A 23,535-nucleotide genomic window follows, 5' to 3' on the forward strand; every position below is an offset into this window, starting at 1 on the left:
GTTTGGGTGTGAGTGTTTGTAAATAGGTGGGTTAGCTACGTTTACAAATGCCCAAAATTTTCTTTCTATCGTGGCCGTGAGTCACTGTCTGAGAGGCTGCGACCTACGATGTGTATCACCATGGGCCTATCTCGAGAGTCTGGGCCGTGGCCTAGGTAATTGATGGTCGCGGTAGTGGCACTTGGAAACTTGGTTTTGGGGCTTGAAATCTGGGGTCGCGACCTAGGCTATGGGAGCCGCGTTCGTGACTCCATGTCTTGGAGGCTGCGATCTGCATAAAGGCTCGCCGTGGCCATAAAATGGACATTTTTTCACTGTTCAAAATTACATAAAAACTAAAAACTAAGTCAAAAGTAATAAATGAAAATGACAAAATAAAATAAATAAAAATGTCCAAAATAAAACTAAAATATAATACATAAGCTTGATAAGTTTCATGTTGCTAGCTTGACTTGAAGTCATTCATTCCTCCACGTATTCCAGGTTGAATAGTTGAATCTCCTCAACGTGTTTCTCTTTGAACGAATCGTAGTAAGGCTTTTATCTCTGACCATTCACCTTGAATATCTTCCCTGTTGTTGGACTTGAAATCTCTACCACTCCATGAGGAGAGTGGTGTATAACGATGAAAGGTCCCACCCATCGAGGCTTTGACTTGCCTGGAAAAAGTTTGAGCCTTTATTGGTTCTTTGTTGATGGATATTCCTTTTTTGGTTGTGACTAGGGTCTACCACTAGGCTCGGGAGGAAAGGATCGCACTCAGGGTCGCTATACTCTATTCGCTTAGGACTTAAGGTAAGAAAACTACACCTGGTATAAGATTATGGCTCGAGCCTCGGTTATTGAACATGATTATAACCATGTCTGACATGTTTGATTAAGTTTGATTGAGTATATAGTGCATATATGTATTAAGTAATAGATGCTTATCTGTTTGTATCTGATTGAGAAGCCCGACTTATAATTTGTGGACGACATTAACGTGCGGAATGCAGGCCATAATGGCAGAGCCAATATAGAAGCTCGGCTGATAAGTCGTGGACGACATTAGCGTGTGGAACATAAGCCGTAATGGTGGGGCCAATATTGAAGCTCGACTTATAAGTCATGGTCGACAATAGCGTGTGGAATGTAGGCAGTCATGGCTGGGCCAACCTGGAAGTGTGATATAAGCTTGCACGACTCTATAGTCGCTCGGAATATGGAGCGTGGTACACGCTTGACCGGGTCTATAGCCATTTCCAAAGGGAATAGTGTTTTGGGTATCTGTCTGGCTCTATGGCATCTTAGATGGACTGAATGCATGCATGAGTATTGGTTATAACTACTAAGCATGCTATTTATCATCAGTAGTCTGTTGAATAACTATTCATGAACCTATTTATGTTTTCTTGCTGAGCCTTGGCTCATGGGTGCTACGTGGTGCAGGTAAGGGCAAGGGAAAACTGGATCGGCCATAAGTTGGAGAGCTTTAGGGATGGAGTGTACACATGCGGCCTGCTCGACTGCCACGACCGAGATTACTTGCTAGAACTAGGGTTGGACCCTGATTTTGCCGCTTAAGCCGCCTTTTTGTATTTATGTTGTATCGGTATCAGGTTATAAATTCTTTTGGGATCCCATGTATGAACTAAAACCTTTTTAATTAAATGGTTTCTGTTTGAACGAAATTTTTAATACTTAAACCTTGAGTTCGTTTTAATTACATGTTATAAAGTCCAAATGAATCATTTAGCGAGTTTAGCACTATTTAAAATACACAGTGTAACGGTCCTGGATTAGTAGGACGTTACAAAGTCCTTCATAAAAATATTGGATTAGGAATCACTCACTTATTTGATGGTGAGGGAAGCTAGCACATAATCTCTTGAATCGCTCCCAAAAACTCATACAAAGACTCTCCAGTCACTTGGTGAATGCCACTTATTTGATTCCTTATACTTCCATTCCTTAGATGCCAGAAATTAGCACTCTAAGAACAAATTCTTCATCTCATTCCATGTGGGAGAAGATAATAGAGTCATTCCATAGCACCAAATTTTAAAGAGAATGGAAGGCTCCCAGTTTGATTTGCTATTCTGTTACCACTGCTGGTTTCACACTAGAGCAGGCAATTTGAAACTCAGTAAGATGCTTATTCGGATCCTCTCCTGCCTGCCCATGGAAAGATGGTAATAAATGTATGAGGCTTGAATTTAGTTCGAAATTGACATCTAGAGCCGGATACTATATACATAACGATTGATGGTCTAGATTTGGCTCTGCCAACTCTTTCAATGTCCTATCCTGAACCATCTTAGACTTAATTGATGACTCTGAATCAAAATCATCGTCTGATGGTAATGACACTTTTATAGGATTAACTCTCCTTGTTGAGTGTTGAACAGGTGGATTATTAGTGATAGTGCGAGAAGAGCGAGATGACGATGTCTCAAGATATTGCTTTATTGCTTGTAGTCTATCTTGAGTATTGTCGCCAGACATATACACCTAAAATGGCCAAGGTAATGAAATAATTAGTAAATAGTCAATTAATTTGAATAATAAAAAAGATTACAATGATCCCCGATAGTGGCGCCAAAAATTTGATGCATGTCGTTTGCCGTATCAAATTTACTTAAGATTTTATTTTCAACATTACTAATTATTTAGTATAATGGTAAATACAGGTTGAACCCACGAGGGCTATTGATCAATTTATTATTCAAAATGTAGACAAGAATTAAAAAGGAAATTTTACTTTCAAAATTCAATAGCATAAAGTAACAAGCAAATAATAATTGATAATAATGTAGCGAACCAAACTTTTTTTATTTTATTTAAATATTTTATTAATTTTTTATTTTATAAATATTTAAATGGTTGTTTTATTTTATTTAATTGTTAAGTTGAATAATTGATTTTATTTTTATTATTTTGTGCATGTGACTTGTGTGATTGTTTGTGTGTGTGTGAGTGCATGGAAAGTAAGCGTGCATGAATGAGGATAAGATTGAACCTATACTAGATCATGGAAATGGGAGGTTTCTTTGTTTAGAGATTGCTATCAATAAAGGGAGAAGGTTCTAGAAAGCATGTGTTCATATTATGAAAAGAAAACAAAAGAGAAGGGAGAGAGAGAAGGTGGCGTGAGTGTGTGGTGAGAAAGCAAGAGTATGATTTCCTTATTTAGCAAGGTTGACCACATTTTTCTTTTATTTTATTTTAAGACAAATTAAGGGAAATAAAAATTTGGATTGTTTCCTTTTCCCTTAACTTAGGGTTCGACCACTAGGGCCTTTAAAAAGAAAAGTAAGAGCTTGAAAGCTCATTTTCTTGGTGACTGCCAAAAACACAAGGAAGATGAGAGAAAGGAAAAGAAAATGTGAAGAGAAAGAGAGTGAGACTTTGGAACCCTAGAAGAGAAAAAGGACGGAAAATCAAGGTAATTTTGGGTTTTGATTTCTTTTAATCTCATCTTTCCTTCTTGATTCTAAGCCATGGTGTTTTGGGTTTTGATGGGAATAGATCATTGTGGTGCTAGCTAGAGTATCAAGAGGCTTAACCCTAGTGCTAAGTTTTGTTCTACACCATCAAGAGGTAATGGAATTTTTGGTATTGGTTTTTTTTTCTTGATTGGTTGTTCTTATAGAAAAGTATGCTAGGGTTGTGGATTAAATCTTGTAAGATGGGTATGATTTGATTTTGGTGCTCTTGATATTGTGTTGTTTGTTTAAATAGATTTTGAGATTTCACCTATGTGAAGCTATGTTGATGATGCATGATAGGTTCGACCAAGGCCTTGATTTTGGAGGCTTTGATTTTATGTTAGTGTAATGATTGACATGCTTGATTATGTTGATTCAAAGCTTGAATACTAGAAGCATGCTAGGGTTTAAATCTAACAATGATGTTGAAATTGATTTTGTGTTGTTGTGATTATGGGTTTCGGCCTTGATGTTTTAAGGTCTAGGGTTGTGTGATGGCTTGGTTTTGGAATAAGAATTTAAGCATGTTATAGTTCTTGTTTTTCTTTCACTATTCATGCTATTAGTTTATGTGGATTAATGCAATATGCTTCTTTTGGATACATAGAGTGTTCGACCGAGAGTGTATAAGATATTTTCTATTTGTTTTTTTTTTATTTCTCTCTTGATGTATTGAATAAAGAAGCATGATGAGATTTTGTGATAGACTTTATTAAAATTTCTGCATGGTAATTACTTCATGACTTTGCCATATAGAAGAGTGTGTTAGGCATTTGTGCTTTTAATCTATGATTTCATGATATATTCTAAGAAGAAATAGATTAGTTTCACATGTTTTGTTCTTTTCATTTCATTAGAAGAAACCTATGATTTTATGTGACTATATACTTAAAAGAGAAAAATAAATTTAAATGAATTGATAACATGCTGATTATATATATATATATTTATATATATATGTGATTAGCAAGCATGAGTATCTAAGAGTGGTTTTGATGCCATGATGGCCTTGTTTTAATAAATATGAATTTTAAGCAAGTTTTTGAATAATTGTGAATGCCATGATTTTTATGATTAGGTGTTCTAGAAAGAGAATTAAAAATAATTAGCATTTTGATTTTTAATTTATAAAAGTAGTATTTCTAGAAAGAGAAAGCATGTTAGGAGTTGATTCATGATGAAAAGTAGTGATGCATGTAATGGTTTATTTATGAATTAATTTTGGCTTTATAGGTTAAGCCAACATAATGTTTTGATTGAAAGTTGGTTAATTATTATTTATGATATTGTTTATAAAATAATTATGGATATTAAACAAGTTTGTGAATAAATATGTGTTGCCATGTTTGGAATAAAAATTTGGTATCTTTTGCCTATTGTTGGTTTCGGCCATGGTTAGTCTATGTATTTTGGATTTGATTTTTGGGTCAAGGCTAGGTGCATGATGTCAAAATGGTAATAAACATGCTAGGGAAATCAATGGGTAATTAATTTGGTGTTAATGGTGCATGCTGAAATTTTTGCAAAGTTGTTGATAAATAAGTGTATGACATCATGAACTTTGGCATAGTTTTCAAGAATGGTCCCATGTATGTATGTTACATGAAAATGCATTTTTACTCGTAATTATATGTTAATTGAGTAAGTCCAAGGTCATTGCTTGAAGATCTTTTGGGTTGATATGTGTATTAGCATTGTTTCCATTATTTTATGTGTGACATGCAAGCATAATTTTTTGTATGAATTATGCTTGAATCTAGAAAGTGGTGCAACTTGTTATGAGATAGATGCGACATGTGCATGGCCCATGCACACATGGAATATGCTTTGATGCATTCATGTGTGTTTTACATGATATTAAGACAAGTGTTTTGACTATTATTCTAGGCTCCTTGTGAAGTATTCCCGTCTTGTTTTTTCTTGGACTTGAGGTAAGGAAGTTAGATAGATTTCTATATAATTGTTCTAAATGTTTGAAAGTAAAATATGTACTTTATGTGGTAAGTTAATACAAATATTATGATTGATCTCTTGAATGATTGTATGAAAGAAAAACAACGTTGTTAGCGTTATGTACGCGACACAACAAATGTGCTGCTAAGGTATGATGTAACCCACAGGGTAGGCGTGCCATAGACCCCCAAGTGGGGACAGGAGGATCAGTTTTCCAGAGTTTTTTCTTGGTTTCCTCACAGAATTGTACTTTATTTGCTTGTGTATTTATTTTTAGATAAAGTATATAGTAATGGAATGACGACGTGTTATATCTCATTAAAGACATGATGGTAGTGTAGAAATGTTGTATTATCTGTTGATTGTATTTGTTTGTACTTCCTTACCGGGCTTTTAGCTCACCCTCTTACTTTCCCCTTTTAGGTAGGCGTTAGGTTACTTGTGTGGCACGTATGGTGACCTAGGAGTTTCCATTGTCATAAGTATGTATGATGCGGGGAGCCAGTAGACGGGGATGATCCAGAAATGGCATAGAATAATTATCACTCTATCTTTTATTTATTTTCAAATTCAGTGGGTTGTATTTATTTTCTACAAAACAGCATAAAGGCATTTTGTTTTGTTTTTAAACATTTGAGCCCATATTACATTATTTTAATAAGGCCCCACTGAACTTTCGGACTATTATTGACATTTTTCTATACAAGTATCAAAAATTGTATTTTTGTAAAGTTAGTTAAGTTAGGGCGTTTTACAAATAACGATTTTAAAAAGCAGTTAAGAATTATTCTCCACCTTCAAATCAAACAACAATGATAAACATTATTCCCTATTCCCAATTAAACTATTAAACCTGCATATAGCACTTAAACATTCAATTATCCAGTTTCTCTATCATAATTAATTAAAGCTAAGCGCTCATTAATTAATTATTTTTACCAAGCAATAAACCCATTAGCATGAACTTTATTTAACTTGGAAAAACATTACATTCAGTGGAAACAATTTAATCTAGGCAACAAATTCATTAAGCATGCAATCCATTTAACCTAGGCTCTATTCTCTATCACAATCAAAATACTCGGTACAACACTTAATTTAAATTTTATAACTCTATATAGAACCCTAGACTATTAGGTGAATAGCAATCCTAAGATGATAATAGAAAACCACAACACCCTAATTAGTTGGCCACCTAACAAGATATCACACTATTCATAACATTCAATTAAAAGAATAGAAACAATTTAATATAAGGGAATAGAAGGAATAAAGTTCATCATTGCATTCGAGATTTCATGTCTTGAGTTTTGAAATAACCCTTAACCTAAAATAGAACTACTCCATAGTCACAAACATGATCATACACATAATCATAAATTAAAAATAAAGGAGTTTTAGAGAAAAGAAGAAAAACTAGATTGGATGTAGAAATGAATGATGTCTTCTCTTCTCTTCTGCAATTCGAATATCCAAGAATTGTAATTAATTTGTTAGTCTAAAAGTTACCCATAAACCCTTTTATAGTGTAAAGACCCGACTAATTTAAAGACCTTGAACCTTTAAAAACTACTAAGACATAACTATTATCTTTTGGATACATACATAAAATAATCAAACTTTATTATTAATACTTAGAAAATCCAAAAATACAGGATCCCATTGTTCATACATAAAATAATAAAGGAAACAAAATCATTAATTAAAATTTAAATATTTCATAGGATTAAGTGCGAAAATTGTAAGGCATAATTCAAAAGACTCAAAATAACAACGTCATCCTCGATCAATCCCATCGGTTCATTTCTTTAGTTCCTTGCCCGATACACAAGCCAAAGCCACCTCAGATCTGTCTTGCCTTCCATGTTCATTTTCATGAAAAATCTAAATAAAAAGGAATGAGCCTAATGCCCAGTAAGGAAAAACTACTAAAACATAAAACATAAAAATAGACTTCAATATTAATGGCTATTAACTCATTATCGTAGTATGTGATAAAAAACACTATAGTCCTCTTATTTTAACTATTATTTTAGAGGTAGGTTTAGACACAACTATAGTCTACGATAACAATAAAAATATCGGGATTTTCTATTTAAGCAACCATATTTCCCGAGTGACTAAAGACATTAAAAAACATACAAACACATAGCACATAAAATTTAACTTATTTTCCTTACCAAAATCAAGATATTGGAGACAAGTGCGGGATTGGAAACTCCTAAAACCAAACATTAAAAATCATAAGTTTCCTAAAGAAAAGAAGATGAAGATAAGATCTAAGCCATTGGAATAAAGGCTTGCCGAAAATCTTAAGTTTCAAAGAAATCGAGTGCCTAACCAAAAGCCATTATGACGAGTTAGGATTTGAATTAAAAGAAAAGAATAAGAAGAATAGAAATAGACTAGATCTGAGGATTAAGAGTACCTTAGACAGCTTGAGCTTCGATCTATACCACAAACACCGAAATCACACCATAACTTACTTCCCAAGTGTTTACAACATCTTAGATTTGAAAGCTTTAACCCCCAAACCCTACTGTTTCTCTCTAGAACAAAAAATGGCAGATTAGAGGCTCTGAGATTTATTTGAAAAATGATGCAAATGGCTGAGTGAAAGGTCCTATTTATATGATTCAAGGAGTGAAGCTATCTCCCATTAAAATGAATAAATAAATAATATGGCACTTTCCGCTCAACAAATGCTCAGAACTTGGTCAAAATCGTTTAAGAACAAGTCCCAGCTGTTGAGGACTGATTCTAGCTTCAAATTTCATAAAGATTCAAATATGGCACATGCAGCCGATATATCGCCCACCATATTCGATATATCGTCTGCCCTATTTTGTCGAGGGTCCGTGGTTTCGATCATGCAAAGTCGACGTGTTTTTCCATACCAGCATAGGCGATATATCTCCTCCTATAGCTGCGATATATCGGCTTACGCTTATGTACTAAACACCATTTTTGCATGTTTTAAGCACACTCAAAGCTGTTTAAACCACTTTGAGTGATTAATACAAGATCCTAGCATTTGAGGGAAGGTTCTAGACTTCCTAGGCTTATCCTTACCTTTATCTTTATCCTTGATTATTTTTTACTCATCTAAAATCCTTAAATCCTCAATAAATATACATGTGACAAATGCCAAATTCTTATATTATTCTATTTTAATCTTAGGTTATAATAAATAATATTTCTAGGACCCACTACATTAATTAAACCTTATGATAAATTAATATTTCTAAACTATAGGCTAAACTTATAAAATTCATAACTAGCTCTATGAGTTTCCAAATAATTCCCAGCTTGGACCAATATCACGAAAATTAAAATACTACATCATAAGATAATATTATCTAACTAAGTAAAATTTTGAGGCACTACAATTCTCCCTGACTTAAAAGAATTTCATCCTCGAAATTTACTTACCATACTATTTCGGATACCGTACTTGGATGACTTTGTCCAATTCCCACGTTGCCTCCCGTTCTGTGCTATTACTCCATAAGACCTTGACTATCGGAATACTCTTCAACCATAATTCCTTCACCCCCTTTTCTAGGATGCAAACTGGTCCTTCCTCATAACATAAGTCTTTCTGGAGTGCTAATGTATCGTACCTGAGTATGTGGGATAGGTCTGGCACATATCTATACAACTTCGAGATGTGAAACACATTGTGGGTGTTTGCTAGAGCTGGCGGTAGGGCTAATCTATACACTACTGATCCCACCTTGTCCAATATCTCAAAATGACCTATGTACCGGGGACTAAGTTTGCCTTTCTTCCCGAACCACTTCACTCTTTTCATTGGAGATATCCTGAAGAAGACTTGATCTCCGACCTTGTATTCCACATGTCATCGCTTGGCATCCGCATACTCTGAGTAGTGAGCATAGGCTTTCTAATTAGCTCCATTGCGTCTTGAGCCTCTCTAACAGCCTCGAGTCCAAGCAGTTGTCTTTCTCCTACCTCGTCCCAATGTAATGACGACCGACATTTCCTTCCGTAAAGTAGTTCGTAGGGCGCCATACTGATCATTGGCTGGTAACTATTATTGTAGGAGAATTCTATAAGTGACAAATACTTACTCCATGATCCTCCCAAGTCCAGTACATAAGCATGCAACATATCTTCTAAAATCTGTATGGTACGCTCGGACTGTCCGTCGGTCTGAGGATGAAATTTGTAGTGAGACTTAGCTTGGTACCCATGGCTTGCTGCAAGCTTCCCCAAAATCTCGATGTGAACACCGAACCTCTATTGGATACTATGGTCTTAGGGATTCCATGCAGTCGTACAATTTCTCAAACATAGATGTTGTAATGATCCAACTATTTCTAAGACCTTGGACCATTAAATCTACTAGACATAGCTATTACTTTGATACAAACATAAGAAATAACATAACTTTATTAAAACCCCAAAATAAATATTGTAGCAAATACAAAATAATATAAAGGTATTGTAGTGGACAAAATTTGTCTACTTGATAAAAAAGAGTCCAACAAGCAGCCAGTCAGCCCAATAAGCTAGCATAACTAGCCAATAAGGCCTAAACCCATGTAAATAGGCTCGCATATATAATGTACCATCCAAATGTCCAAAACCATACCCGAACCCGGACCCGAATCCGGATACGCTCAGTCAGCCAGGGACCTTGAAACAGTCAAGGCTTACACCACATTTGTCGAGAATTTCAGAAAGAAACCACTTGGAGCGAGTTAGACGAATCAGGAAGACGGAGGAAAATGGAACGAAAAGAAGGACAATAAATAAGACCCTCAGGGGTTGAGAATGGGGGATCTGATAACCATTTTACTCTACTTTACTCTCTTACTGAAACAAATTACTACTCTCTCTAGGCGATCCAATCGAGCAAGTTGAATCAGTCAGCCTGGTCTGACCCAACCGGACTTGACCTGATCGTTGAATTCCACCGTCGTCTCTGTCGTCACTTTGACCATCCTTCTACTCATCCATCCATCCATCCATCAATTTATCGTTATTTTCATTATAGTTTTATTACTTTCAATCATCTTTTGTTACAACCCGACTAACTTGAGCGTCAGAGTCCCTTTGGCTGACACCTCACCGGTGCTCCCAATTGAACTCTTGTCTCTCTCTTTGTTCTTGGCAGGTTGCTGGTGCCCGTCTAATCAATTGTAGGAAATCACATCTACAATTTGGCGCCCACCGCGGGGCCCTAGCAATCAGACGATCAACAAAGAGATCAAGGAGTTCACTTGAGAGCCATGTCAGACATGACTGAGACACTCGATCTGTCTGCTCAACTCGTTGCTCTTACTGCCCAGATGAATGAAGAACGCGAGGAAATGAGGAGGCTCGAAGCTGAGAATGCTGACTTGCTCGTACAAATGGAGGCCATGTCCTCTCAAGCCACCGAGGTTCAGCCATCCCACTTCCGATGCCCAGTTAGCCCTATGCAACCTTTGGGTGATCTCACCCCTATCTCTAATAGTGATGGACCGAGTCAGACAGTTCCATCACCCTCGGTAAGGAATTATCAAACTCCACCCACTGTGTCTAACGTTCAAAATTCTGTTGTCAATACAGGTAAATAGGTAACCATGACTGAACATGGAAATTCATCTGCACCCAGATCACAGCATATTCCAGGAGTCAGCCAGCCAGCCTCGGCAGCTGGACAGCAACAGATTCCAGGAGCCAGTCAGCCAGCCACTGGACCCGGATACCAGCAGGTTCCAGGAGTTAGTCAGCCTACCGTTGGAGCCAGCCATACCATCATTGGAGCTGGTCAGAATATACCTGAGCAGCAAACAATTGGATTGAATTACCCAATCATGAGCGAGCTAGTCCGCCAAGCAACCACAAGCTCCTTTCCAATCCAAGATCCCAAGTTGGCTCGAAAGTTGGCTGAGATGGAGGCGCTCATCCAACGGATTCCTAGGATGCCGGCTCCAATTAAGAAAAGTGCAGCAAGCTGTTATGCAGACTCTCCATTCGTAGACGACATTGCAATGGTGGAAATGCCAAAGAAATTCAACTTCCCAAATATGAAGATGTTTGACGGGACGTCTGACCCGGATGATCACATCGCACAATACAGGCAGAGAATGTTCACCGTTGCCATCCCACGTGACATGAGGGAAGCATGCATGTGTAAAGTGTTTGGTTCTAGTCTGATTGGACCATCCCTCCAGTGGTATACTAATTTAACTAATAATTCTATTTCTACTTTTGCACAATTGACTGACACTTTTGTTGAGCAGTTTGCTAGTAGTAGGAAACTTGAAAAGTCTGCAGAAGACCTCTACATCATAGTTCAACGACGGGGTGAGCCCTTACGAGAGTACGTAGGCAGCTTCAACAAAGAGAAGATTTCTATAACCCATTGTAATTAGGACACATCCATTTCAGCCTTCCGCAAAGGACTTCGCTACGACTCAAACCTATACAAAGAACTTACCAAGTATCCTTGCAAGACGATGGAAGACGTTCTCGCAAAAGCCTAGGCACATATCAAATGAGAGGAGGATAAAGCTAACTATTATCACTCTTCTCCAAGAAAAGACACTCGAAGAGACTCAAGGGCAGGCAGACGACAGAGTGATAGACGATCCAAGCCATACCCGTATCCTAGCAGATCAGAGAACATAAGGAGGGAGTACAACCGGTCGTCTGAGACACGTCTCCGAGATGGACCAAAGATACCAGAATACAATCTTTCAATCTCACTAGCCGAAGTCGTTGGCGTACTGAAAGGACTCAGAGACAAAGTGCAATGGATGGAAAGGATGAGGACTCCATTTGACCAGCGTGATGAAGCAAAATGGAATGAATTCCACAATGACCATTATCACTGAACGGATGAGTGCATGCCTTAAAACTCAAAGTATCAAACCTATTAAGGTGAGGTGACCTGACTGACCTGCTCACAGACAAAGGTAAACGAACATTTCAGCAGGAAGCAGACAAGTCAGTCGTCCGAAGAGAAGTAACTCCGCCGAAACCGCCTACTCATGAACGAACAATGAACGTAATAACTGGTGGCTCTGAGGTAAGCGGAGTCACCCATTCAGTAGCCAAAAGACATGCCAGGCAGACCAACTGGATCAAGGGAGAATCCTGCGTGACAGAGAAGAATACCATCAACCTACCAGCTCAAACCATTAGTTTCTCGACAATAGAATCAACTAGACTCCTCAACCCGCATCACGATGCTCTTGTTATTGCACTTTACATTGTTAACTGTCTTACTAAATGTATACTTATTGATAATGGCAGTCCAGCTAACATTTTGTTTTTAAGTGCTCTCAGGGAAATGGGGATAGATGAATCAAAGATCACAAAGAAGACTAAAATCCTCATCGGTTTCAGTGGAGAATAAAAGAACACACTAGGAGAGATCGAGCTACCTGTCTATGCCGAAGGAGTCAATCTATGCACAAGATTCTTGGTTGTAGACTCTCCGTCTGCTTACAACGTGATACTAGGATGACCATGGATACATGAAATGGAGGCAGTCCCTTCAACATACAACCAAGTCCTAAGGTTCCCGACTAAATGGGGAATAAAAGAAATCAAAGGCCAGCAAAAAGACTCAAGAGCATGTTACCAGACTACCATGAAGGCCAAACCCGCTCAGTTATAGCAATTACAGCAAGACAGACAGACTGACTCCCAGATGGACCAACCAGACGTGGAGGAGTTGGATGAAGTTCAGATACATCCAGACTTCCCAGACCACAAAGTCCAAATCAGATCACGATTGGACCTTGACATCAGAACTAAACTCATTGATTTTTTATCTGCCCATTATGATTGTTTTGCTTGGTCCCATGCGGACATGACTGGAATTGACCTTGAAGTAATTGTCCATAAATTGCAGGTTGATCTAGACTACCCACCAAGGAAGCAAAAAAGAAGAAAATTTGCCCCTGAAAGGAACAAAGCCATTAACGAAGAAGTTCAAAAGCTGATTGATAATGGGTTCGTGAGGGAGGTGCATTATCCCGACTGGTTGGCCAACGTAGTCGTTGTGAAGAAGAAGAATGGCAAATGGCGAGTTTGCATCGACTTCACAGACCTCAACAAGGCATGTCCAAAGGACTCATTCCCATTACCACACATAGACATGCTAGTAGATGCCACAACCGGTCATGAACTCCTAAGCTTCATGGATGCATACTCAGGATACAACCAGATCTTGATGCATCCAGACGACCAGGAAAAGACAGCCTTCATTACCAACTTAGGCATATTCTGCTACAAGGTCATGCCATTCGGATTGAAGAACGCAGGAGCAACTTACCAGAGATTAGTCAACAAGATGTTTGTCGGCTCGCTGGGGAAGACGATGGAAGATTACATTGACGACATGCTCGTCAAATTCCTCATTGCAGAGGACCATATCAGCCATTTAAAACAATCTTTTGACATTCTTAGGAAATATAACATGAAACTAAATCCAACTAAATGTTCTTTTGGTGTGACTGCAGGAAAGTTCCTTGGGTACCTGGTAACTCAAAGGGGAATCGAGGCTAATCCAGCACAGATAGAGTCAATCCAAAGGATTCCTTCCCCAACATGCACAAAAGATGTACAGAAGTTAACTGGATGCATTGCATCACTCAGCCGATTCATCTCAAAGTCATCAGAACGATGTCACCTCTTCTTCAACACACTAAGGAAATAAAAAACTTTTGAGTGGACATCTGAATGTGAAGAGGCACTAGCCCAACTAAAACAGTACTTGACTAGCCCGCCTCTTCTCTCAAAGCCAAAATACAATGAGACACTATTCATCTACCTAGCAGTATATGAGACGGCAATTAGTGCGGTCCTAGTTCGGGAAGGAAGGCAAGCAATCTCCAGTCTACTATGTAAGCAAAGCTTTGCTTGATGCAGAAACCCAATATAGCCAGTTGGAGAAGCTTGCAATAGCACTCATCCACACAACAAGGAAGCTACACCCATACTTCCAGTGCCATCAAATAACGGTCTTGACCACCTTCCCACTCAAAACAATCCTCCATAAATAAGAACTGTCTGGCAGACTGAACAAGTGGGCGGTAGAGCTCAGCGAGTATGAAGTAACATACAAGCCACGAACTTCCCTCAAATATCAGGTATTAGCTGACTTCATTGCAGATTTTACACCTAACATGCATGTGCAGGCAGAAAAAGAACTTTGTTGTCTGACCGAGGGACAGTCAGCTGGAATCTGGAAGTTACAAGTAGACGGCTCAAGTAACACTAGAGGAAGTGGACTCGGACTCGTCTTGACTTCACCCAAGGTGACGTAATTGAACAGCAGTCCGATGCGGGGTCAAAGCTACCAACAATGAAGCTGAATATGAAGCAATGATAGCTGGACTCGGACTAGCCAAAGACATGGGAGTCAAAAAGATCTTGGTCTTCAGTGATTCTCAATTGGTAGTCAACCAAATGCAAGGTAGCTATCAGGCCCGGGATAACAAGGTGACAGCCTACCTCAACAAGACTAAAGAGTTGCAGTCAGTCTTCGACGAGTTCACTATCAACCAACTGCCAAGAGGGTAGAACAGTCACGCGGATGCATTAGCAAACCTTGGATCTTCCATCCAGACAACCGACCCCAAGACAATACCTGTAGTATATCTCCAATGGCCAGCTGTTTGGAAAGATGAAGAAGAGAAAGTTAGTGACATCTCCAACAACCGAACATGGATGACTCCAATAGTCAAGTACTTGGAGCAGGACATACATCCCGAAGATAAGAACGAAGCACGTCGGGTCAAGGCTCAATCAGCCCGCTTCACTATTATACGAGGTAAACTCTATAAACGTTCCTTTTCTGGTCCATATTTGAAATGCATTAACACTGCAGAAGCCAAATACGTACTGGCTGAGTTGCATGAAGGAGAGTGCGACAACCACTCTGGAGGATGAATCTTGGCGCACCGTGCCCTAACAGAAGGCTACTACTGGCCAACTATGCGAGCTGACTCCTTTGACTATGCAAGACGATGCGACAAATGTCAACGGTTCGCTCAAATATCCCACCAACCTCCGGAGCGTCTCATCTCAATCACATCCCCTTGGCCATTCATGAAATGGGGGATGGACACAGTAGGCAAGCTTCCAACCGCACTAGGAAAGAAGGTGTGCATGCTTGCGACTACTTCAGCAAGTGGATCGAAGTAAACTCGTTCCACCAAGTCAGAGACAAAGAAGTAAAGGGCTTCATTTGGAAGAATGTAATCTGCAAGTTTGGAGTACCGAAAGAGATCGTAACGGACAATGGCTCTCAATTCATCAGTTTCGACTTCCAAGACTTCTGCAGATTATGGAATATCAAGCTCAGCTTCTCCACGCCAAGGTATCCCTAAGAAAATGGACAAGTAGAGTCATCCAACAAGACTATCATGAACAACATCAAGAAGTGCCTTGAAAAAGCTAAGGGAAGATGGGCTGACGATTTACCAGGAGTCCTTTGGCCCTATCGAACCACAACCAGGACTTTGATGGGAGAAACACCTTTCTCATTAGCCTACGGGATGGAGGCAGTCATCCTTACCGAGAGTGAAGTTTTGACAGCCAGATATGAGCTGACAACAGACGAAGTAAGTTGGGAAAACATGTGCCATGAACTCGACACCATCGACGAAAGAAGGGACAAAGCACTCTTAAGAGTCTCAGCCTATCAACGAAGCATAGCCAGACATTACAACAAGAACATCCGCACTCGGACATTCAAAGTAGGAGATTGGGTACTACGAAGAGTCTTCCAGAACACTAAGGAAGCGGGAGCAGGTAAGCTCACCCCGACATGGGAAGGTCCTACCTGATCACAAAGGTAGTCGGACATGGAGCATACAAGCTACAAACTAACGAGGGACGCGAACGCTATTCACTTAAGACATTATCACTTTTAACTCAATCTAGTCTCCTTTCATTTTCTTTCATCAATGATCTCACGAGATCTTCATTCAAGCAACATACTGACACTGTCATGCAGGAAGTGTCAGAACTACATTTGGGCTTGATCCCTGCAAAGGGTATGTAGGTAGCTCCACGGAGCCCAGCCTTTATCACAACCATTTTTTTTTACATATACTACGAACAAATCAATAACAAATCTAAGTATAAATTGACTAAGTAACTTTATACTTAGATTGGGGGGAATAAGATACTAATACTCCATAAGTCATTCAGCCAACCGACATTCGATACAACAACTTAAAGAACACTAACGCAAGCTACAACTAGTCAGAATACAACAAAACTAGGTCAGTTAGATCAGGATACAATACTACATAAGAAAAAAAGTTCATACAATAACTAAAAATACATAAGATGAAACAAACTCAGTCATCCCCCAACAGTGAACTCGAACAAAAGAGGAATCAGTCATCCACAACTAATAAATGAGTAGTCATGATGCCAAAAGAAGTGGCTAACTCTTCGGCCCAGGTCGTCCCTTCAGCCCTCATCCTCTCCAATTCCTCAAAATCTGCAATGTATTTAGGAACATCCCAGCTATCAGTCTCACCATCCCGAAACTCACTGGCCATTACGCCACGACATTGGATCTCAGCCTCCACCCCAATCACTAACATCCAATTCTCCAATGAAGCAACCTCGACTTTCAAGACATCAACTTGACCAAGAGTCACCCTCAGCTTCTCAGCATCAGCTTCCTTGGATTCTAGTTGAATCTTTAAGTCAGCTATAAATTGATCAGACTCCCTCTTGGAATCTTTCAGCCGATCAACTTCACCTCGAAGATCATTTCTTTGACCTCTTACTTCCTTTAGAGTTGCCATTAAGGACTTGATTTTCTTCTTCAGCCAAATGACCCCTTGCAAACCCTGAAACATTGAAAAAGTGTAAGACAACATGAGAAATCAGCTAGTCGACACAAACAAAACTAAATGAAGTCTTCGTACCTAGAACAAATGGGAAACAGTAGTGTCAACTGGCCCATCCATACCAACTTGCTCCATCCTTTGATCATCTTCGGGCCACAACAGCTTATCAATCTCTCCTAAGTGAGGCCCAATCTCACTATAAGTAGCAGCATTGGAGGGGAACGAAAGGGCAACGGTGTTGCTAAACGGGTCGAAAGAATCAGCCTGCACAACATTCTTCTTCTTTCTCGTCTGACTCCGCGTCAAAACAAGAGGATTAGCAGGAGGCGCGACGACCTCTCTATTAGCATCTGAGCTCCCAACGGATGATTTCTTCACTTGACGCAAATGTTCCAAGGCATTGGAACCAGTTAGAGGAAGTGTAAAGGGTCGAGACATAGCTATGTCTGCAAACAATCACTCACTTGTCGTCAATTCAGTCAACAAATTGGGAGTATATCCCAAGACTTCTAAACTTCTCTTGATAAACATAATACGAGGATTATCAGGACTCTAGAGAAGAGGAATACCTTCAGGGAGTTTTTCAACAGAGCTCCACAAAGAACTCTGATGGAGACTCGATTCAGACAACAAATTACTCCACTCACGCCCCGCCTCTGGAATGGCAAGAATACTCTTGAGCCGACTGGAAGACCCCCTCGAATCCCAAAGGTACTCAACTCGAAGTCTACCTGCAAAATAATAGAAGTATCAGCATAAAAAAAAAAAGCATATGCAAAGAAACAGATTAATAGGCAAGCATAAAAGACTCACACGTAGGAGACCATGAACAAGGTATCCTACTATCAGCAGGTAACCCCAACGAGAAGAAATGGACGAAGAAGTAATGATCCTTCCACCTCTTATCTCCACTCTTCAAACTAATAATTAGAGGAGGGTCCTTCCCCCTGGTCTTTAACTGGTACCTACCCTTGTCATATAGATGTGCCTTCAAATAGTAAGCTCTCAACAAGTCAGCCACCCCAGGCGTTATGTTGTGTCTTTAACAGAGGACTTTGAGAGACATCAAAATCCGCCATGAATTTGGCATTAGTTGTCCAGGAGAAATCTCATGGCATTCACACAACTTAACCACTAATCGGGGGATAGGAAACCGAAACCCTTCCTTGAAGGGAAGTTCATACAGACACACCCAACCAGGTAAGTGCCAGTCAGGCCGCTCCGCCTTAGCAGGAGCATGTAGACTGATGGTATAAGGAATCTCATAATGACAGTGAAGATAGAGCAACTCACCTAAACTTATCGAAGACCTAGGATTGGAACTAAGCATACTACCAGAACCCGACATACCGCCATCAATAGGTTCATTTGAATCTATTCCCCTTCCAGTAACATCACCTAAAGGACGACCCCTCAATTCTACTATTGTAATTCAGTTGTAATCAACCATCTCAGGAGAACTCTAAAAGTGACAACTAAAATCTTCTTCACTAAACGAACAAGACAGTCAAATGACTGAATCAGCATGACTATCACACCTACTTGTAGATATAATGAGCTGATCACCTAAAGCAAAACAACAGCTAAGCTTGAAGGAACACAAAAAAGACATGAAGAACATTTAGCTAGATATGCAATTAAGAAACACCGAATGACTCATCAATCAGTCAGACCTAACATAAAAAAACATACGATGAAACAAGGCAAACAGAATATTATACCAAATCAAATTACAAGGTAATCAGTTAGATAGCAGTTAGTCAGCCTATGAGTCTTTACTAATCAGTCAGACAGACCACTCGGCTAGAGGAGCGAAAACACATGAATCAGACATACACAAATCCAAAATGAATAAACAACAGAAATGCAACGCCGCCATTACAACCAAATCAAACACAAATAGAAAATCTACAGGATCAAACAAAAATAATAGTTGAATTACCTAACCTAACTCGAAGAACATGCATAAGAACATTCGAAGGAAAACAAAAAGGAAAAAACTTACCTCTTGAAGAACTCTTCCACTCCACACCTTGCTCCTCCCCTCCAAGCCTTCCTCAAATGAATGAAAGGGTGAAAAACAAACTACCCTTATATAGGTATATAACTCCATCAGATGAGTGCCAAATGTCAACCATCAGGTGGCCATACCAAAAGGGATTCAACTTCCCCTAGGGAACACCTACAGTCTTAGAGACAGATGAAGTTCACGAGAAGTAGGCCACTCGGCCATCTCGGAGGAGCACTTGGCCCACTCGGCCATCTCCCCCGGGCACAAAGCCTCATTGGTAGGCCACTCAGCCCAAGCACACAAGTCACTCGGCCACCCCGACGGAGCATTCGGCCATCCCGAAGGAGCACTCAGCCCACTCGGCTCGTGCACCCCATTCAGTCGGCAAACATGTGACCCACTCGGCCAGGCCTCTGGGCTACCCCACGAACTACTCGGCCAGTAGGCTATTCTGCCCAACCAGCCATTCGGCCAATTAGGCCCGCGCGTGCCAGCAGGCCCCTCGGCCACTCGTACAGCCGGATGCGTAGGTGCCATCACTCGGCCAACTAGGCCCGCGTGCATCCGCAGGCCACTCGGACAGCCGGATGCACAGGTGCGCTTCACTCGGCCAACTAAGCCCGCGCGCGTCCACAGGCCACTTGGACAGCCGGGTGCACAGGTGCGCCTCACTTGGCCAACTAGCGAGACCCCCGTGAATAATTGCTGAAAGGGGTAAATAGAGTCAAGGCATATTCTAACAATTTTCTCTAACTATTGGGAAGTTGGATAAATTCTGATAGAATTAATTTCTTTTTTTACACTTTGATAAAGAATAAATTCTATACCAAAGAGTGAGGGACAAACTGTAGTGGACAAAATCTGTCTACTTGATAAAAAAGTGTCCAACAAGCAGTCAGCCAACCCAATAAGCTAGCCTAACTAGCCAATAAGGCCCAAACCCATGTAAATAGGCTCGCATATACAATGTACCCTCCAAATTCCCAAAACCATACCCAGACCCGGACCTGAATCCGGATACGCTTAGTCAGCTAGGGACCTTGAAACAGTCAAGGCTCACACCACATTTGCAGAGAATTTCAGAAAGAAACCACTTGGAATGAGTCAGACGAATCAGGAAGACAGAGGAGAACAGAACGAAAAGAAGGACAATAAATAAGACCCTTAGGGGTAGAGAATGGGGGATCTGATAACCATTTTACTATACTTTACTCTCTTACAGAAACAAAGTACTACTCTCTCTAGGCGATCCCATCGAGCAAGTTGAATCAGTCAGCCTGGTCTGACCCAACTGGACTTGACCCGATCGTTGAATTCCGCCGTCGTCTCTGTCGTCACTTTGACAATCCTACTACTCATCCATCCATCAATTTATCATTATTTTCATTATAGTTTTATTACTTTCAATCATCTTTTGTTACAACTCGACTAACTTGAGCATCAGAGTCCCTTTGGCAGACACCTCACTGGTGCTCCCAATTGAACTCTTGTCTCTCTCTTTGTTCTTGACAGGTTGCTGGTGCCCGTTTAATCAATTGTAGGAAATCACATCTACAGGTATAAATTAAAATGTGATATGGTATGGGATCCAATTGCTTATAAAACATAAAACATAAAACATAAATTTTAATTGTTTGAATACTATTTGCGGAATTACAAAAGAAACATAATTTAAAAGACTAAAATAACATCATCCTCGATCGACATGCGGTCCATTCATTCGATTCATCCTCAACAAACAAACCAAGCTGCCAAGAATCCTTCCACCTTCCATAATCATTTTCCTTGCGTCACACTAAAAAAAAATAGAGAAGTGAGCCTAATGCCCAACAAGGAAAATCTACTAAAAATCATATAACATAAATCATAAACATATACTATAAAACATATGACTATAAACATATATCACATAAGACTACAATATTAATGGCCAATATAAATTATTGGGGCTTGTTAGCTAAGCAAGTCATATGCCCATAAATTTGTGGGGCTTGCTAGCTAAGCAAGTCATATGCCCAATATAACTTCTTGGGGCTTCCTTATCTAAGCAAGTCATATATGCCCAATCATAAATTCTTGGGGCTTGTTATCTTAACAAGTCATATGCCCAAGGACTATAAAACATATAACATAACATATATCATATCATAGCATAAACATATAAACACATATATCTAGCCTATTTTCCTTAACCAAAGCCGAGATATTTGGGAACAAGAACGAGATTAGAAACTCCTATAAACCAACAGTAAAATGGTGAGAATCTCTGAAGAATAAAAATGAAATGAGAACTAAACCATCAAGAAGAAACTTACCAAGAAGGACCTTAAGTTTCAAGAACTTAAATACCTAATCAAGAATAATAAACAAAAGTTAGGATCTGAATAAAAGAAAATTAAGAAAACTAAAGAAAACTATAGAATCATAAAGAACTGAACTTGAGGAGTAAGGATACCTTGAATGATCTTATGGATTGATCTAAACCTCAATACCGAAATCACACTAAATCTCACTTCCCAAGTGTTTAGAAATGCTTAGAATGATAAAACTTTTATCCCAAACCCAAGTGTATCTCTCTATAGTAACACTGACTACTTGGAGGCTCTGATCAAATGCTTGAAGAATGAAGAAAATGGCTGAGCACTAGGTCCTATTTATAGATATCAAGGAGTGAAACTAACCCCTTTTAATTTGAATAAATAAATGATTATAAAATGAAAAAGATTTGAATTTTCGTTCAATAGACGCCCAGAACTCGGTCAAAATCATTCAAAGGCAGGTCTAAGTGGTTAAGGCTATTTTCAAAATTGAAAAACCAAACTTTAAAAAATACACACATGGAGCCGATATATCGCCTCGCCCACTAATCCCGAGCCCCGTTCGATCGTTTATGCAAAGTCGACCTATTTTCCGTATGTTCTGTAGGCGATATATCAGCCCCTATCCTGCAATATATCAGCATACATTGATATATTAAACACGTATTTGCACTTTTTCAGCATAATTTGAATTGGATAAATAGCTTTGACTGAGTCATAATACGATCCTAACAGCTACTAGAAGGTTCTAGAGCTTCTAGATCTTTCTATTATTTAAACTATCCATAAAAAATACTTAATTCCTTAATAAACATGATTATGACAAGTGTCATACTCTTATTGGTTCTATCTAAACCTTAGGTTATAATAAATAATATTTCTATGACCAGCAATATTAATCAAACCTTATGTTATAATTAATATTCTTAAACTATAGGTTAAACTTATAAAATCCATAACTGTTGCTATGAGTTTCCAACTAAGTCCCGACTTGAACCGAAATCCACGGCAACTAACATACTACTAACTAATACTAACTTCTACTACTACTACTACTACTAATATCTTGCTAGCTAAGTAAATATTCTTGGACTCTGCAGATGTCTACGTACTGGTCCACAGTGTACATAGTCTTGACAGGCAGGAAGTGAGCTGACTTTGTGAGTCTATCCACCACGACCCAAGCTGAGTCGTGCTGCTTTCTTGTCAGTGGTAGTCCTGTCACAAAGTGAATGGCTATGTCTTCCTAGTTCCACTCTGGAATACTAAGCGGTTGTAACAAGCCCGCGTGTCGCTGATTTTTCCTTTACTTGCTGGCATGCTAGGCATTTAGACACATACTCTGCTACGTCTTTCTTCATTTTCAACCACTAATATAGTGCCTTAAGGTCGTGAGTCATCTTGGTGGACCCCAGGTGAACTGGGTATGGGGTAGTGTGGCCTCCTCCAATAACTACATCTTAATCCCATGGTCATTCGGCAAAATACCTGACCCTTATATTTCATGAACCCATGTCCTGATATAGAGAACTCCGTAGTCTTGCCTTCTTTGACTGCAACTATATGCGATAATAGCATGTCATCATGACCTTGCCCAATCCGTATATCCTCTAGTAACATTTACTAGATGGACAAGTTAGCCAGTTGACCCATGACTATTTCTATCCCGGCATTAATCAACTCTTGCTGTAGCGGCTTTTCAATTCCAGATAATGCTGCAAGACTTCCATAATTCTTCCGACTTAATGCAGCTGCAACAACATTTTCCTTTCATGGGTGGTATAGGATTTCCTAGTCATAGTCATTTACTAGTTCCAACTAGAGCTATAAATACAGGTCGGGCTTTCTAGCACGGCATGAAACCAGCACGAGCACGACACGACACGAAAAAATATGGGCTTGGGCAAGGCACGACACGAATTGAAAATTGGCATGACATGGGCCTA

At 39.4% G+C, this 23,535-nt stretch overlaps 1 long non-coding RNA gene across 1 annotated transcript; it reads left to right on the plus strand.

Annotated features, from left to right (window-relative positions):
* The first annotated feature begins 2,729 nt into the window (after positions 1-2,729).
* Positions 2,730-6,153, plus strand: LOC133789717 (uncharacterized). The gene is made up of 3 exons (XR_009873671.1): positions 2,730-3,424; positions 3,508-3,579; positions 5,844-6,153. It is a non-coding gene; the product is annotated as an uncharacterized LOC133789717 (long non-coding RNA).
* The last annotated feature ends 17,382 nt before the right edge of the window (positions 6,154-23,535 follow it).

The sequence above is a fragment of the Humulus lupulus genome, chromosome 7 (assembly GCF_963169125.1).
Source record: "Humulus lupulus chromosome 7, drHumLupu1.1, whole genome shotgun sequence".
Classification (NCBI taxonomy): Eukaryota; Viridiplantae; Streptophyta; class Magnoliopsida; order Rosales; family Cannabaceae; genus Humulus; species Humulus lupulus.